We start from the raw sequence: 19,421 nt of genomic DNA, 5'->3' as shown, positions 1-19,421 counted from the left end.
CAAAATCTGACTGCTCATCAGAATCCCTTGAAAAAATTTAAAAATATGTGGCTTCTCAAATCCCATGTCATCTTTCCTGGAATTTAATTTCGAGATGGGACTTGGAACTCATATTTCTTAAAGGCTTACCATGTCATTGTAAAGCAGCTGGTGTATAGTCCACTACTTAAGAGTAGCTAAATATGTCTGAGACAATTTATAGCTCTGTTTTAACCTACAACTCCTGGTCCATGACTTGGTCCATGGTCTATTCTACTGTCTGTGACCACATCAAATACCTTTTCTTCTGCCACAAACTTTGCTGCACAGTAGAGTGGCAATCTATAAGTGAATGTAAGTGTTAATAGATTAAAGAGAGAAAGAGTAAGTTCTGTTTTTTTAAAAAGGATCTGTGGTCTAGGGGATAAGTTATCTGACTCATTTTTATGTAAGCTAGGTCAGTAAGGGAGATCTGAACTACCACCATGTCTATTTCCTACGTGGCCAAACTGGGCTGTTTCAGAACATGGGTTTCCCTCAGTCAATTGTCTTTTGACTCCATTTAATAGACCTTCTTCCTAGATGCTAGGGTCTGTCTCTTTCCCCTAGATTGTGAACTTCCTGACAGGTTTAACTGCTTCTCTCTGATCCTTTATCACCATCATAATGCCTGATACCTAGCAGACATTCACAAATATATGTTAATACCTAAATAAATGAATTTGGTGACTGGTTGTAACTTTGTCTACAGTGGGTACTTTAATAAGAAATTAAGAAAAGCACTATATCAAGGTTTGCAAAGTGATAGGTCATTTAAGTCTAGAAGTCCTGTATTTAATTAACTCCTCAAAAAATGTGGAGTTTTAAATTTTAACTCCTCAAAAAATAGGAAAACTGACTTGAACTATGTACTTTAGTTGGAATGGAGTGAGTGAGGGGAAAAAGCCCAGAAAAGTGTATTTTTTATGTTTCATAGAGATTGAAAATGATCTTGCTTTAATGACATATGAAGTTTCAAATATTAACAGTGTTTTCTGTTAACACATTCGACCTTAAAATTTTTATATTTTATGCCATGTTGTAAAGATACAAAAACATAACACCAAGTTGTCTCTAACCTTCAACACACTTTTTATGGAAACTTAAATTTAGATTAATACCATGGAGAGAGATTTCTTTCTTAGGCTCAGACAGGATAATTAGTTTTAGTAATAAAATTAAAGGAGAAAGAACAAAGATAGCATTTGCCTTATGTTGGCCATTGAGTTCCTCAAAACTGTTCTGCTAAAATATATGCCACCCTTTTGGAATACTTTAAAGAATAAAAATCGCTCATTTGAATTTAAAGTTATTGTTTGTTTCGTTTTTAGCCAACCTCATCTTACTTCACTTGCCTCTTTACAAATAAAATTTTTAATAGAAAATTTTCATGTCTTCAAAATCTGAGTAAAAATCTGGTATGTGGATGCCTGTAGGTTTTGATGGTTATTGTGTAGTCGCTAAATTGTGTTCGGCTCTTTGCAACCCCATGGACATTACCCTGCCAGGCTCCTATATCCATGGGATTTCCCAGGCAGGAATACTGGAGTGGGTTGCTAGTTCCTTCTCCAGGGGATCTTCCCAACCCAGGTATTGAACCTGGGTCTCTCGCATTGACAAGCAGATTCTTTACTGCTGAGCCACAGGGAAGCCATGGGTTTTGGAGAGGCAGCCAAATTTGTTACCTAGTCACCTGCTAGACTATTTAATTTCCTTATTTTATTTCTAAAGAGTTCAGTAGAGTTGTATTTAGTTGTTCAAGCTGGTCTCAAGGAATCTAATATCAGAGTTTCATATGGGATAGATGTTTAAAGGGGGGGCAGCATACACTTAGGCCAACATGGACTTGTCACTGTGATTTGTAAGACCTCTAGGGAGAAAGTGAGTTTCTTTCATTTATTCATTCAGTTCAAAAGTATTCATGAACTGCTAAGGGTTTCCCTGGTGGCTCAGTTGATGAAGAATCTGCCTGCAATGCAGGAGACCTGGGTTCGATCCCTGGGTTGGGAAGATCCCCAGGAGAAGAGAATGGTTACCCACTTCAGTATTCTGGCCTGGAGAATTCCGTGGACAGTATAGTCCATGGGGTCACAGAGAGTTGAACACGATTAAGAGACTTTCACTTAAGTACAGAGACTGGAACAGAGCTAGGGCAGAGCTAGGGCAGAGCTAAAGCAAAGAATAAAGGAAAACAAGGTCTTTGTCCTCATGAAACTTCAATTTTAGTGGGAGAGACAGATCCATAAATAGATACCTAGTTGAGATGCACTATTTTTCTCTGAAGAAAAAGAGTAGTTAAGACTATAGTATATGATGAGGCTGCTGTTCAGATGGTAATGAGGGATACTCTCTTTGAAGAGGAGACATTTAAACAGAGACTTGTATCACTGGAGTTGATTCAAGATCTAGACTCCTGCTCTCCGTCTCCCCTTTAAGAAGTTATTTATCAAGAAACTTGATCCACATTCCGGATCTTTCTTTCAGACTGTACAATGTTGAGATCTACATTACTTTTCACAATTAGGATATTTTACATGAAGTAGTCACCTTCTTACACAGTAACAGAGATCAAATAATATTAACTATCAATCCAATTATTATTTGGATGGACAGGGAAGCCTGGCATGCTGCAGTCCATGGGGTCGCAAAAAAGCCAGACACAGCTGAGCGACTGTACTGAACTGAATTATTATTTTCACTTCCACGTGCAATTTTCCCATTAGATCTAACTGTACATTCTTTTGGCTAGAAAATGGATTTTCATCAATCTTTTTGAGGATTACTGATAATTATGCTTGGACCTAAGGAGAAAATGCAATGTGATATTTAGCAAATACTGTGGTTACTGTGGTCTACTTTTTACTGTTGGTTTTGCCATTTGAAATACAGCTTTTCTGAGCTGTAAAATTGGCATTATAGCTATCTTCTAAACATGTAATTATATGTTAATCCTCTTCCTCTTACTCCATAATCTGAAATTCTTGTGGCTAGTTATAATTTTTCTATTAGTGACCTGAGTGTTTCTTCCTTTCCAGAGGACAATTTGGCATGACTGGTAAATATCTTAATCATTCTGCATCAATAAGACATGGAGGATGCTTCATCTTTCCTGGAATTATTTTTATTCATCATATTGCAATTTAAACTGTGACTCGCAAACTTCCCAGATGGATTTCTCCAACAGCACATGTTTAATCAAAACTACAACATGTGTTACACTGAGAAGCTAAGAGATTAGTCAAGGTCACTCAGGTAGTTGATAGTAGAGGCGCAACTAGAATCACCTTTTTCTGACTACACTGAATGTTCGTCTTGTATCTTAAGATTTATACTTATTCAAAACTTCCAAGGCCAAAAATAGCCTCAGAAAGATGGTATGAGTCACTAGATGGCTAATTTTTGCTTTAACAGATTTGGTCAGGATCAAAATAAGTATCCCTGAATTCACCTTGGTGGTAGTTTAGTCGCTAGGCCATTTGGCCTGCCAGGCTCCTCTGTCCATGGAATTCTCCAGGCATGAATACTGGAATGGGTTGCCATTTCCTTCTCCAGGGATCTTCCTGACCCAGGAATTGAACCCATATTTTCCTGCATTGTAGGCAAACTCTTTACTGACTGAGCTACCAGGGAAGCATAAAAGACACACATTTATCAATAACAGATGATGGAGAATTCAGACCAGCTGAACTTTTTTTAGGATGCACTTCTGAATGTGATGTAACTGGTACAACCTTGGAATGAAAGTATGAGGAGTAAAAACACATTCTTGCCTTTTCAACCTGACTTTAGACACTGATTTTCTCTTTAGTTTTCAGAAAACCATGAACTGTCTCATAGAAACTTTGATGTTGGGGATGCGGGAATAAGAGAGAACTATATGATTTCTGTATTTTAACATTATTGCTTTGACTCATTTTTGATTGAGACAACTCCCTTTCCTCTTGTCAAACAATACAAAACTCTAAAAATACACCTCCCCTGATGCACACGGTGGTTCCCTTGTAGGGAACATGGAGGTTCTGTTTCTGGGCCATGTCTCAGCTTACTGCCAAAATGCCCATCAGGAAACCTGCCTCAACATCATAAAATAAGAATTATTTTTTTGCTCGGGATTTTTGGAGAAAAGAGATCTATTTTTGTTTTGCTTTTCTTGTAAAAATATAAATGCTCTGATAAGCATTTCTCCTGATGTATCAAAAGGTACTTCTATCCATCGATTTTTCAGAATGTCCTCACTGTCAGTTTTTCATGGTCCGGAGAGAGCAAGTGACTGGTCCGGTGTTAGCATTGAATCTTGAGTCTCCTTGACAGTTATTTTCAGGTTCAGATTTCCTGCAGTGTACTTTATTACTTCCGTATACAACCTTCAAGTTCAGAAGCCTTTCTACAACATCTAGGTAATTACTTTTATTCCTTAAGAGTTTGAGAAATTAGTTTTTTTTTTCTTGAAATGTATACAGAAATGGAATGAAAAGTTCTTATATTTCTCTTGGAATAAGCCACATTTGTGTAGTTTAAATTTTCTTTGGAAAGCCACAAAATTCTATAAATTTATGAAGTGATCACAGTAATATTAGTTTTCTTTTCTTTGCCTCCTTGGGTAATAACAATAGCTTTCTTAATTTAGAACTATAAAAAAACTCACTGTATTTTGTCAGATATCGCCAAATGCTGTCATTCCCCCAAGATCATCTGCCATGTGGCTTTCTCATGTTGCCCTTTTGCAGACAAGCTGACCACTGGTATGAGGTGTCTCAAAGTCTGATCCCTACTGATCTTAGCATGCCAATGTACATTCTTAGATAGGTAGCACCTTATCTGAGAGAAGAAAAGGATGAGAATCTTAGAAGTTGTATTGCCAGACTCTTAAGTACTCATTGCTCTTGGGTAATTGAGGGAGAAACACTGTCAGAGCTCGTGTGCTTGGATATCGTGTCAACCAAGCAATTACCTGAAGTTCTGTTTCTCAGTAGAGAGCTATGAATGTCATCTATGAACAGCCTGGGCATCCAGTCTTTATCTATTAAGGCGATGTTGCTGTTAAGTTGCTCAGTCATGTCAGACTCTTTGTGAACCCATAAAATGCAATACTCCAGACTTCCCTGTCTTTCACTATCTCCCTGAGTTTGCTCAGACTCATGTCCACTGAATCAGTGATGCCATCCCACCATCTCATTCTCTGTTGTCTTCTTCTTCTGCCTTCAGTCTTTCCCAGCATCATGGTCTTTTCCAAAGGAGATAGATACTACCAATTGACATGGTAGAGTGCAAATTTTACAATTTGTAGTTTGAGGCTTTATCTGATATATTAATTATAAATACCAACAGGCATAATCAAAATGATTTTAGGCAGTTACTTCAAGGAAGGGTTTACAGCATAGATTGGATTAGACCCGCATTGTTTGTTAAAGCCATTTTTCATCACCACACTAAGGGCCTCCCCACCTTTTAAAGGATGACTTCGTATTTGCTGCTTTTAGTTTTTAATCTACTCTGCCAATCTCTGCTTTTTAATTGTTATTATTTATAATTATATTATTATTTATACCATTTATATAGAAATTCCCTGGTAGCTCAGTAGGTAAAGAATCCACCTGCAATGCAGGAGACCCCGGCAATTCCTGGGCCAGGAGGATCTGCTGGAGAAGGGATAGGCTACCCACTCCAGTATTCTTGGTCTTCCATGGTGGCTCAGCTGGTAAAGAATCTGCCTGCAATGTGGGAGACCTGGGTTTGATTCCTGAGTTGGAAAGATCCCCTGGAGAAGGGAAAGACTATCCACTCCAGTATTCTGGTCTGGAGAATTCCATGGACTATATGTCCACAGGGTCACAAAGAGTCGGGCACAACTGAGTGACTTTCACTTCATACCATTTGTATTAATACATCAAGGCTGAAGTTTGCCATTTCAATTTTCTTTTTCATGTTGTTTCCTATATTTATTATTCTTCCATTTTTTGCTTGTTTATTTTTTGTTTGTTTTGTTTTGTTGCTTTGTTTTCCTGTGAGTTACTTGAACAATTTTTTAGGACTCCATTTTGATTTGTTTGTGGTGCTTTTGAGTACATTACTTTGTACAGTTTATTTAATGGTTGATCTTTGTATTGCAATATACATAAGTGTTTTATTACAGTCTGTTAGCATCAATATTATATCTCAGAAACCTCACTTTCATTTAGATCCTTCTTGAGTTTCAGATGGTATTGTGGACTGAATATTTCTGATGCCCCAACGCCAAGTTTATATGTGAACCCCTAATCCCATATGGCTGTCTTTCAAGGTAGAATCTATAAGGAAGTAATTAAGGTTAGTTGTCTTTCAAGGCAGGGTCTGTAAGGAAGTAATTAACGTTGGTGGTCTTTCAAGATAGAGTCTATCAGGAAGTAGTTGAGGTTAAATGAGGTCAAAAGTGTCGATCTCAGATCCAATAGGATGAAGAGGTATGAGAGATCTTTCCCTCTCTCCTCTCCCACCTCCTCAGCAGTCAAGCACTAAGGAAAAGCTATGTGAGGACATAAGAAGGTGGAGGACTACAAGCTAGGAAGACTTCCTTTATTTATCACTTCCTTTCTGTTTTAAGCATTTCCTTTAGCCATTCTTTAAGTGTATTTATATTAAATGTCAAATTCTCATGGTTTTACTTCATATGACAACATTTTTATTATCCCTTCTCTCCTGAAGAATCGGTTTTTAAGACATGGAATTTGCAATTAACAGTTCTTTTCTCTCAGCACTTCAAATATACTGTGCCGCTGCTCCCTGTCCTGCATTGCTTCAGATGAGAAATCTGTAAATCAAACTGATATTTCTCTATTGAGAAAGCCTTGGTTCCATCTGTTGATTTCAAGATGTTGTCTTTGTTTTCAGTGTTTAGAATTGAATTCTGATGTGTCTTGACATGGATTTCTTGAAGTTTACCCTACTTGAAATTCTCCTAGCTTTTTAAATCTGTAGTTGCTCAGTTGTGTCCTACTCTTTGCAACCCCATGGACTGTAGCCTATTGGTCTCCTCTGTCCATGGAACTCTCCAGGCAAGAATGCTGGAGTGGGTTGCTATTCCCTTCTCCAAGGCTTCTTCGCAACCCAGGGTTTGAGCCTAGGTCTCCTTCATTGCAAGCAGATTTGAGAAGTTATCAACCATTATTTCTTCAAATATAGAACACTGATGATAAGATAGATTGTTTGTTATTGACTAGTTTATTTAGATCTGAGTTAAAACTCTATTTAAGCCATTTAGGAGCTAAATTATCTGTGTAAAACATTTCAGATTGATTGATCGATTTCTATAAAATGAAACATGAGGCCAGTCTATATTTGACCTCTGTTGCTTTAATCAGCAAACATGACCCTCCTTCCCCACCCTGGATGAGACTTTATACACACAGGCATACATTATTTTCTTTGGAGAACTTCTTTTTCCTCACTGTATTTGGTGACGTTGCCAATGATATTACTATCTCAACCTTTACCACACTCCACAAGGATTGAATTGTGTCCATCCTAAGAAATAAGCTACATGAGGCATAAGCATTATCATGTTTACCCATGCCTGGAACAATGCCTCATCCATGAGACTAATTATTATTTCTTGCATGTATAAATAAATAATGAGTCAAATCCCAATGATATTTCTTTCCCAGTGCAGTAAGGTGACAGAACCCTTAAAGATTTGTAGTCAGTGCTGGTGAGCAACTGGCTCTGTAATGATGAGTGGAATTTATTGCATTAGCAGTCTAATTGTTCTGCTTCTTTATTGCTTACTCTACATTTCTCTTTCTCCACTTGGCTACATCTATCTTACTCTGCATGTCTTTATCTAGACTATCTTGGTATTTTTTTACTTAAGTCCCTAAGCTTCTTTATTTCTCCATTCTCTCTCATGATCTCTTGCCCCCTGATATTTTTTTAAAAAATAGTATCTCTTTTGATTCTTGTTTCTGTATTTTATTTTTCTTACTTTCTCCATTTTATTTATTTTTTTACCCAGCTTCACTGGTACCTCCATTCACTTTATTTTTCTCATATAGAGCTATGTGGTGGGCACAGTTGGAGCCTGGGTCCTCTGCACGGAAACACAAGTGTGAGTCTTTATAAGATGGTCAGTGTATCCCTGGTAGAGAGACTTGGTGAACACTGTCTCTTTCCATAGATTGGGGTGAGATATCTGTAGGGCTTGGAAATGGGATTAAAAGTATCCTTGGCAAAGTTACCCAGGATGGCAGTGCAGCCCCTGGCACAGATGTGTAGTTGTTGTTTAGTTGTTAAGTCGTGTCTGACTCTCTGCGACCTCATAAACTGTGGCCCACCAGGCTCCTCTGTCCATGGAATTCTCCAGGCAGAAATACTGGAGTGGGTTGCCATTTTCTTCTCCAGGGGATCTTTCCCAAGCAGGGATCGAACCCAAGTCTTCTGCTTAGCAGGCTGATTCTTTACCACTGTACCACCTGGTAAGCGCAGCAGAGGTGTAGCTTAATAGCAGTCATCAGCAGCAGCTTTTTGGGCACAGATGACACCAGTGCTCCTGGCAGCAGGTATGAGGTACACCAGTGCAGCCAGTCACCTTGCAAGAAACAGTATCGGGCTTGCTGACCTTGTTAGTCACGCCAGTAGCCTCATTGCACGATGACGGACAGCTTGGTGAGAATGATGGCCCCATGGACAGCAGAGGCTGCCTCCCTGGAGCCCTTGACACCCACACGGGGTTGTGACCCCATTGGTGATAAATGCTGAGGCCCTGTTCTGCTGGCCAGCACAGGTCTGCTTTTATAAAGGCATAATCTTCTAAACCTTGTCTCTGAGAGATGCCACCAGGAAAAAGTCAATGATCATAGATTCCTTGATAGGCAGAAAGAAGATATAAACCTCCTCCAGGGACTTATCTTCATGTCCTTGACCAGGCTGCCCAGCTTGGTGACTGGGAGCCACTCCTGTCCTCTGCTGTGGCCCCAGATGTTGCCAAAACCCCCATGGAAGCCACTGTGGCCATCCATCCCAGGGGCACCCACAGCCTGTGGGGCCTTCAGGCACTCTTGCAGCACCAGTATCATCCACCATTTAGTGCTTTTATGGAGAAGAAGCTTACCTTCCCCATTTTAATTTTTTGCTTCTTATCTGTCTTGCCAAATCTTTATCTCTATTCTGTATCACATCACAATAGGACTCTAACCCACATGTGTTTATTTAGCATTTACTAGTTATTCAGTATTTATTTGTTATATCCTAGAACAAAGATATATCTTCCTTTATCTAACTGAAAGAAGTCATGTAATGCATTAAAATTAATATATCTAATTTAAAATATTATGTACAAGCTAATAAAGTGTTATATATATCTAAGTTAAGTACTAGAATTAAATATATTTATATAGGGAAGAAAACAAGACTTTTTATTCATCTCCAGCTCTTGATTAATTTTGCTTTTCTTATTGATTAAAGGATGCTCATGGGAAAGAAATTGTGATCCCTCTCTTAAAAATGCATCTATGACGTCTTTTATTTAATCAGTGTTAAACTCCAAAACAGCAACTGTGATAGGCAGGTCTGATGAGAGCCGTGTTGATTAATTTCCATAAGCAAGAGCATCTGGTTTTAGGAAATTGAACAGGAAACTCTCAGCGTTAGCTCAGCGTCTAGGGAACTCATTGGCTGGTGAATAGTGACTGTGCATATTAGCAGTCAGAATTATCCAAAAGGCAGAGCACACCATGGCCAGTGATCTGGCTGTGTTGTCAAAACTATTCTTTGGCTAGAGAATGATTCTTTATTCATCCCACTCTCCAGACCTCAATTCTGCCCATCTTTGTTCTGCTCTGCTACAGAACCACCCCAGGTAGAAAAGACAGAGGGAAGTAAGAGTGCCTGTGTTTCTGTCTATGGGATGGCCGGCAACATAACTTCGCTCAGATTTTCCAGGCATCAGCTCTGTAGCTCCAGCTGATCCCTTTGGCCATGTGTCCTCCCCAAACCTCTCTGCTCCTCTGCCAACCTACCCCAAGTGGTGCTTAGCGCTCTGTTTTCCATCACAGCCTTGGCAGAAGAATGTTTTTTCTTATGGTGAATCAACACAATGATCTCTCCCAGTGGAGGATTTTCAACCTTGAGCCTTGGCTCTCATTTGGGAATGAACATTGGAAATGAATCCGTTCTCTGGGGTCCTGAGATGCTCAGAGCTCTTAATTTCTGCTCACACCTCCACCCTCATGTCCTTGATAATACGTGCTCAGGGCCCACAAACATTTCATTGGAGAGCTTAGTGAAGTATTTTTCTCCTCCTTAGATTACCCTATAAATATTGAAATTGGACAAGATCTTTCAAAGTACTTAAGTGACATTTTGTTGATGTACATATGGGGTGAATAAATTTACATCTATTAGATAATTATTTATCAAGCTAATTGGCCCCAAATCATCAACTTATTTTTCTTTTTTTAGATAAAACTTACTACTTGCACAGAGGAGATTTTTTTTTTCCCCAAACTTGAGTTCTTCTGGGACTGCTTGCAAAACTGGATTCACAGACTGCAAAAGCGCTTTGTGTGCTTTTGTAGCAAGGAAGGCGAAACTGAGATCTCTAGCATTAAATAATAATTTTATGCTGCAAAACTTGTGTGTGAAGTACTGACATTGTATTCCCACGATTATTCAATTAATGAAGGCAATTAGTGCACGTTGTGCTTTGTAGTTGCATCAGCAGAACTAAATGAGCATTTTGGGATGTGTATGGATTTAGTTGATTTCAGGAAAAAGAGTTGACTGATCAGAGCAGCTGTTGGTGGGAAACAGTTTGCACCCAAATAGGAATCAACCATAAGATTGAACAGATGCTGTTCTGTCTTCTTAGTGCCTGGATCATGGTGTGATGTTACCAATTAGTTTCCTACCAGGAAAGCCTTAAATATAGTCAATGGAAACTGTCAGAGGCCTGCTGCAGCACTGTACATCAGCAGGGCAGTGTTTATTCTCTACAAGGCTTACAGTCTTGGCTTCTCAGCTATCTCACTAATCAGTTAAAAAACAAACTACAAAATAACCAGTAATTTAAAAAACTGACTTGGAAATTAGTTTACAGAATAACTTGAAATCCCTTTAAATACATCTTGTAGTTATTTCAGTTAATTGTGGTATTGAGATGTGATGATTAGTTTTACGTGTCAATCTGACTGAGTTAAGGGATACCGGGGTGGCTGGTAAACATTTTTTTCTGGATGTGTCTTTGAGGCTATTTCTGGAAGAGATTAACAGTTGAATCAATAGACTGAGTAAAGGTGATGACCTTCACCAATACAGGTGGGCATTGTCCACTTTATTGAGGACCTGAATAGAACAAAAAAGTGAAGGAAGAACACATTTGTTCTCTTTGCTTGGAGCATCTATCTTCTGCCCTCAGCCATCAGCACTTCTGAATCGTAGGCCTTTGAATTTGGCCAGAATTATACCATGAAGTCTCCTGAGTCTCCAGCTTGTCATCCACTCTCTGTGGATGACAGACCATAGGACTTCTCAGCCTTCATAACTTTGTGAATCAATTTCTATAATTTATCTTCTATCTATTTCCTATTTCTTTGGAGGATTCTGATTTATATTATAAATGGAAAAAAAAAAAAAAAGTGTGGCGAACAGGAACTCTTATTTCCAGAGGACAGACCTCACAGTTGCAGTCTTTCTGGAAGAAATCTATTTTGTTCTCTCCTCACATTATAATGCAGGAAATCTGAAACACTTACCAGGCAAAAGTGGGTTTCAATCAGGTATGTCCCCACGTAGGCTGTGTGACCTTGGGTAGGTTACCATGAGAATGAAGCATAATATATTTTGATTTTCCTTTCTATAAAGTGAATATATATATATATATATATATATATATATATATATATATATATACTTGCTTCACAGGGTTAGATAAAAATAGCATATGTGATCATTTTTGTTGTAATGCACATTTTCTATGTTCCAAGGTATCAGATTATATAAACAATTAATCAATTTATTGATTTGCAAGGAGATGAGGGAAACAAAAAGGACTTTAATTGAATAAGTTGATTGTAAAGATGTTTTTTAATTCTGAAAATGTGAAAAGGAAAACTGCATGTTCTTGGTTTGAGATTATATCATAATATATGCAAAAAAAAAATTTACTTTCCTTTTGCTTTCACATTAAAAAGGCAGATACCAGAGAGCAACTCATCACGCATTCAAGGAGACTGAAATTGCTTGATATCTGTTTATAAGATACTTTTTTTTCTAATCTGAACATATAAAATCCAATGTACAATAATCAAAGAATCTTAGTTTGAGATGTGAGAGTATCTCAAGTGACTTTTATTTCTTGTGTTAGGCTCACAAATAAAAGTTGGTTTCTGTTTTATAATTCACACTTAATTGGTCCTTTTTTTTGTGGAGTCAAGAAAGAAGGTATTGCAAAGATTCTATTATTTAACTACTGAAAGAACATTTCTAGCACAATAAATAAATCACAAACCCAAGACATTTTACTATGCATAATTATCATGAAGCCTTTTTTTATTTTCACCCAAATGAGGCATGAAGTTTTGTATGTGTTGGTGTTGCTTTTAATTTTAGCAGAAGATGGGGCAGTAGAGAGAGCTTTGAGGGAAAAGTGTTGCTCTCTTGTAAAATTATTTTTACGTAGTTGTGCTCATTTATTTCATGTGTACTCATTGATTGAAGCCAAAGAAATTGCCAGATCAAAGCTGGAAGAGACAGGATTTGGAAATATTGGAGACAGAAATATTGGACTTTTGAAGATAGAGAGGGGGAAATTTTATATATATATATATGATATTATATACTATTTATAAGTGAATAGTATATGTTATGTGTATATATGCCTACTGAAAGAAGAAAGAGATACAGATGATTCATTGTTGTTCAGTTGCTAAGTCATGTCTGACTCTTTGCCACCCCATGAACTGCAGCACACCAGGCTTCCCTGTCCTTCACTATCTGTCTCTTCACTATGTCCATTGAGTTGGTGATACTATCTAATCATCTCATCCTCTGCTGCCCTCTTCTCTTGCCCTCAATCTTTGCCAGCATCAGGGTCTTTTCCAATGAGTTGGCTCTTTGCATCAGGTGGCCAAAATATTGGAGCTTCAGCTCCAGTGTCAGTCTTTCCAGTGAATATTCAGGGTGGATTTCTTTTAGGACTGACTGGTTTGATCTCCTTGCAGTCCAAGAGACTCTCAAGAGTCTTCTCTAGCACAATTGAAAGCATCAATTCTTTGGCGCTCAGCCTTCTTTATGGTCCAACTCTCACATCTATACGTGACTACTGGACAAACCATAGCTTTGACTATATGGACCATTGTTGGCAAAGTGATGTCTCTGCTTTTTAATACACTGTCAACTGATAGACAACACAAAAATATTCTCTCTGGGAAATCTAAAAATTTGACCCTGAAAGAGGTTGCTCTTACGCACTTCTCCGCCTCCGCTTCCAGTGTCTCTATGAATCATAGCTCAGGAATCTTTGACATTGTGCTTGAATCTGAGCAACATGGAACCACCTGCCTCGTGCACATGCATCCCTAATAGGGCTCGTGCTGCTTTTGTGTCCCTCTTTTGTAATCAAACTTTTATGTCTTCAGTTTCAGAGTTCATGGCAATTTAAAGTATCTCTTCTTTCAAAATCAGTCAAGAAGCCTCTGCCACAACTTTTTAAAGCAAAATTTTAATGCTCTTTCTCATCAGTGTGTGTGTATGTTCAGTCACTGAGTCGTGTCAGACTCTGTGACCCCATGGACTGTAGCCCATCAGGCTCTTCTGTCCATGAAATTTTCCAGACAAGAATACTGGAGTGGGTTGCCATTTTCTCCTCCAGAGTATCTTTCTGTCCCAGGGATTGAACCTGCATCTCCCAAGTCTCCTGCATTGGCAGGTGGATTCTCCACCACTGAGACACCTGGGAAGCCCTTTCTCATCAACAAATAAGTGTAAATGCTAAAACCTGCCATTTTATTGAACAGTTGCTATGTTCTAGGCAGTCACCTTATTTAACTACCTAATTTAACTCTTACTCCAGTCTTATGAGACACAGATATTGTTATAACAATATTACTTCAGCCCATGAGATTAATTGAATCATGTCACGCCAAGGTGGTCAATCAATGAACATTACTTTTGCTCTGTGAAGACTGAGGGAGCTGATAGAGAGAAAGATCCTTAAGGATGGTTTAATTCACAGTTCATATTACAGAGCAGGGAAAATGAGTTCCAGGGGCAGAAAGTGATGTGACCAAGGTCTCACTGGGGTTTGTATCAGAGCTGGGAACCAAACACAGGCCTTCTGACTTCCATCGGCATCTTTTCTGTGGAATCAGGCTGCTTCGTGGAACAGAATGGCAACAGGCTGACTGAGGTGTGGCTGGGTGTAGGTCCCCCAACTGCTAATTATGTGCCAATGTTACTGAAGTTCCCAGGAGTCTGGATCAAGAATCGGAGAATGGATTCAGGAAGGCACTCATCTCCTTTTGGGATTAGAACGTCTTGTCACTCAGGCCCCTTCACTCCCTTTGGCCCTTCTGTCAGAGAGATGCTCAATGATGATACTTAGAGGAAGACATGATTAGATCAACTACAGGATAAGAAATAGAATAGTTGCAAAAGCCCATTAAGGAAAGGACCTAGAAATTGGAAGCATTTTAGGAGACTAGGGACACATTTTCCTCTTCTTTGCTTGCTGTCCCTCTAAAATGACTATCATAGAGAGCAGTTACACTTTCTGAGAGAGCTTTGCTAAAGTAAGATATTTTTTTTTCCGTAGATAAATAATTTTGTCAAGCAGATTTTTTTGCAGGAAGGTAACTGATCTCCTTAGGGGGAAAATGTTGCTTTAATATACCATTTTGAACATGGAAGTCCTTGGATCTATTTAACAATTACTGTAAACATGTTTACAAAAGGCAGGTGTTCAGAAGGATCACTTATTAATTTTTACCACATTCCATTGAGTGCAGAGATTTACATACAGTTATATTGCATGTCCTATTTCAATATTCTAACATTCTCTTTGATTCTCTTAAAATATGTAGTCTGTGTAGGGATAAATGATCTGTCTAAGGACTTCTAATTGAACAACAAACAATGCCAAATATCTACCTTCATGGAGATCCAAATACTTTGTCTTAAAGGGTCTTGATTCTTCAGTTGCTGGACTCAAAAATGGAGGGTTTTCTCAGGAGGACTTACTCATAAAACTCTAGAGAGGATCTTGGTGGGGCGGCAGCCATCTTTGACTGTTTCCATAGGGATGGTCAGCCTCAAAGCTATAGCACGAAGCTCTTAAAGGATAAAATTATTTATGACACTAGCTAAAACAGTAAAGCAGGCTTTATTCAAGTTGAGCCAGATTTATTCCCTTACCCATGATATTTCTTGTAGTTTTCTATCCATGGGTTCCCATCTTACTCCTTGGTTATAAATTTCCATTTTTCCTTGCTCTCTTCAGAGTTGAGCCTAATCTCTCCCAGACTGCACAACCCCATCACAGAAATAGGGACTACTGCGATGGGGTTGTGCAGTCTGGGAGAGATCTGGCTCAACTAACTTAATGGGATTCTTGCTGAAGGTAGGACAAGGTTATCAGATACTGAGTGGGGACTCTGGTTAAATTGATTTGACAGGATTCTTGCTAATATTGAATAATACAAAGAAAGGCATGGAAATCAAAAAGTTGAAGTCTAGTTGGGAAAATGCTTCAGGGAAGTCTGATTTAAATGTGGGCAAAAAGAAACTCTGTTAGGGACATGCCAAGAATATTACAATCAGAAACTCTGAGTTAAAGGAGGTGTTTCAGATAATCAGGCAGTGGTCTTGGAAGCTGAGATGTCAACCCTCCCTCTGTGGGCTGGTCTTGTCTCAACATGTCAGTTTTTTTTTTTTTTTTTTTTTAAAGAAGCTCTTCCATTTATTTGAAGGGATGTCATATAGCAGAAAGGATATGCCAGTCCTAGGATGCTCCAAAGAGCAAGAACATATGGAAGTGACAAGGTAAGAACTTGTATACATGTAAATAATAGGTTATCAATGATAGCGTGGGGAAGAAGCATGTTGGTGCTCATGGGGTGTGCTGAGTCCCTCATGGTTGGGGTTTCCCAGCAAACAGCAGCAGACACAGTTTCCAGCAGACTGTGTTTCCCAGCAGACATACAAACATGCCAGGTTTAAGTTGAAGCTCTCTGTCAAGTTCACTGACTAACTGGCTGCTTATAATCCCTTCCTCCTGTTCAGAAACCCCATGAAGGCAGGTATGCCCTAGGGAGTTCTAGAAGTGAGTGACGTGAAAGTCACTCAGTCATATCTGACTCTTTGTGACCCCATGGACTATACGGTCCATGGAATTCTCCAGGCCAGAATACTGGAGTGGGCAGCCTTTCTCTTTGCCAGGGGATCTTCCCAACCCATGAATTGAACCAAGGTTTCCTGCGTTTCAGGCAGATTCTTTACCAACTGAGCTATCAGGGAGTTCTAGAAAGCCAAGACCAAAAGCAGATATGGTCTATAATATTCCTGTAGTTTATGAAGTATGACATATTGGGTATCAGGTTTTTCCTCACTGGTTCCCCTGATGAAAGTTGAATCTTTTCTACAAGGATGATGAGTTCACCTTTGAGGATCATCTCATAGTGCTGCTGATGGCCAGGAAACCCTCATCTTGGTTCCTCTTGGATCTGGGGGGAGAAAATATGTTATTTATGTGTTTTCATAATTGAGAGAGAGAGAAAGAGAGGGAGAAAGAGGAGGGAGAGACTCTTTTAATGCATACACTGACCCTTCCTGTCTTGATCCTTTACCTTGTTAGACTGTGTTCCTAAGACCCTTCCTCGTTGTGGCCTCTCCCCATTTGGCCCCTTTCCTCTCAATTCACAGTTCTTGCCCAACTTGATTCCCTTTTAACCAACTGATCTTACGGGTGTATTTAATTTTGCAGTTGGACACATACTGAATAACTCTTGTCAGTAGTTATTGACTGTTTATTCAACATTTTCTCCTTTTATACATTACATTATTTATATTCTCAAATCCTTTGTATGACTTAAAAGGAATCACAAGTGTCATGGGAGAGAAGAAATAGCTTAAGTGCCATACCTTTCTGGATTTTTTTTTCACTTGGAACTGGTAGATTTGTGAGAACAAATATGAATTTAACAAATAAACAGAAATACGCAATTGCTTGTAAAACAGGCAGCAGATGGGCTTTGCAAAGCGTTCATTTTACTTGCAGTCCTATGGAACACACGGTGCTTTCATGGGTACTGATTCTCACCAGGGAGTTAGGATCTCACCACTGTGGAGCTGTACATCATTCTTAGTAGGACATCATTCCTGTCACAGCCTTGCCAATGATGGAAGGACAGTAATCACCAGGTATAGAAAAGCTACTGATGTGTAAGCACTTATACAACAGTCCATTACCATAAAGGAAATAGGCTAGAGAGATGCAGGCAGATTTTTCAGTTCGGCTCCTGGAGTTCATATTTCTTCCAGTTAACTGTAAATAATCTCGCCACTGAGGATCTCATTTAAGTCATGCTATTTTTTTTTTCTTTTAGGAAAGATATATTATTATAATTAACATACCCTCATAGAAACCTAGATGAGTACACTTAAAATGGGTCACTTATTCTGACTTTCTTGATTTAATGCCATTTTGCCTTAAAAAAAAAATTAATGTGCACAGTAATTTGCTGCTTCCTCTCACCATCTGTTACCATAAGCTCATCACAAAATATAGCTATAAATCATAGTCACTAAAACTTTACTCTTCTTGTCACATTAGATGTTTTCATTAGGGTGTGTATATGTTTGTGTTTATAAATTCACATTATCTTTACTTTCTGTGTGTTTTTCCTCTCAATAAAGAAAAAGGAATAATAATCTTTGCAGACTTTAGTTACAAGGACAAACATTAGAGCACAATGCTTTTGAATTTCTAAGACAGCTAAGAATTTCTAACCATAACCAGCCCTTTTTAAGCAACTTCTCTGTGGATAAAAGTGGATTCATTTACCTGACTTTGCTATCCTCTTTTTGGAACCGATGCTTTTGAACTGTGCTGTTGAAGAAGACTCTTGAGAGTCCCTTGGACAGCAAGGAGATCCAACCAGTCCATTCTAGTGGAAATTCAGTCCTGAATATTCATTGGACAGACTGATGCTGAAGCTGAAACTCCAATACTTTGGCTACCTGATGCAAAGGACTGACTCATTTGAAAAGACCCTGATGCTGGGAAGGGTTGAAGGCGGGAGGAGAAAGGGATAACAAAGGATGAAATGGTTGGATAGCATCACCAACTCAATGGACATGAGTTTGGGTAAACTCTGGGAGTTGGGATGGACAGGAAAGCCTGGTGTGCCGCAGTCCATGGGGTTATAAGGAGTCGGACACGACTGAGCGACTGAACTGAACTGAACTGAACTGAATCATTATAGGACAGTCTTTGAATACAGTCCAAGTTAGTGCATCTGGATCTGCTTAGGGATTAAACAGAGGAGCTCTCAGGCACCAGCTGATTTACCTCGTTAGCACATAAATGTCTTTGCTATCAGTCTCTCCATAATGCTTTTGACCATGTGTTTGTAATACACTGTTATTGTTTAGTCGCTCAGTCGTGTCCGACTCTCTATGACCCCATGAAATATAGCCTGCCAGACTCCTCTGTCCATGAGATTTTTCCAGGCAAGGATACTGAAGTGGGTTGCCATTTCCTTCTCCAGGCTATCTTCCCAATCCAGGGATCAAACCCATGTCTCCTGCATTGGCAGGTGGATTCCTTACCACTGAGCCATTGCAATATGTGGTATAATACAAAGACAAACTAAATGAACAAAACAGAAAAAAAAAAAAGTTTCCACAACTATTCTCTCAAGGGAAAAGAACAAAAACAAAAACAGTTCATCTCTCTGACTACAGTATCACCTATATGGAACATCAAAGAAATAAACTTTGTAAACTTATCATAATGCCCTGAACTGAAACCAGCAACTTAAAAATCAAAGTAGGATAGATAATTCATCCATGTTCCAAAATGATTTGTATGGTGGTAATCAATTACCTTTAGTCTCTCTTTTGAGTTTGTTATCAGCAAGAGTTCTGTGTGTTGGATTTGGAGAACTATATAATTCAGCATGGATAATAATTTTATTTTACTTGCTGAAGGGGAGTGATAAGTCCCTCAATATGCCACAGAGCTATTTGCTCACTTTCTTTCTAAATTCTGCATGGTAAAATGAAATTTTTTTTGCTCACACCTGTAACATTCCACTGTCACCTTGGCTGTGTTGTGCTGTTAAAAATTTAAATCACCCTGGTGAATAGCCCATTGTGACCTTTCTTTTTACGGAAGATGTATTCTATTCCCAATTTTGCTTGGGCTGTAGCAGCTT

General features: G+C 38.8%; 1 pseudogene; it reads right to left on the bottom strand.

Annotated features, from left to right (window-relative positions):
• Nucleotides 1-8,047: 8,047 nt before the first annotated feature.
• Nucleotides 8,048-9,065, bottom strand: LOC128055731 (40S ribosomal protein S2-like; annotated as a pseudogene).
• Nucleotides 9,066-19,421: the final 10,356 nt, after the last annotated feature.

Source organism: Budorcas taxicolor, chromosome 11, assembly GCF_023091745.1.
Source record: "Budorcas taxicolor isolate Tak-1 chromosome 11, Takin1.1, whole genome shotgun sequence".
NCBI classification, from domain to species: domain Eukaryota; kingdom Metazoa; phylum Chordata; class Mammalia; order Artiodactyla; family Bovidae; genus Budorcas; species Budorcas taxicolor.
This window is presented reverse-complemented; position numbering and strand designations above follow the sequence as displayed.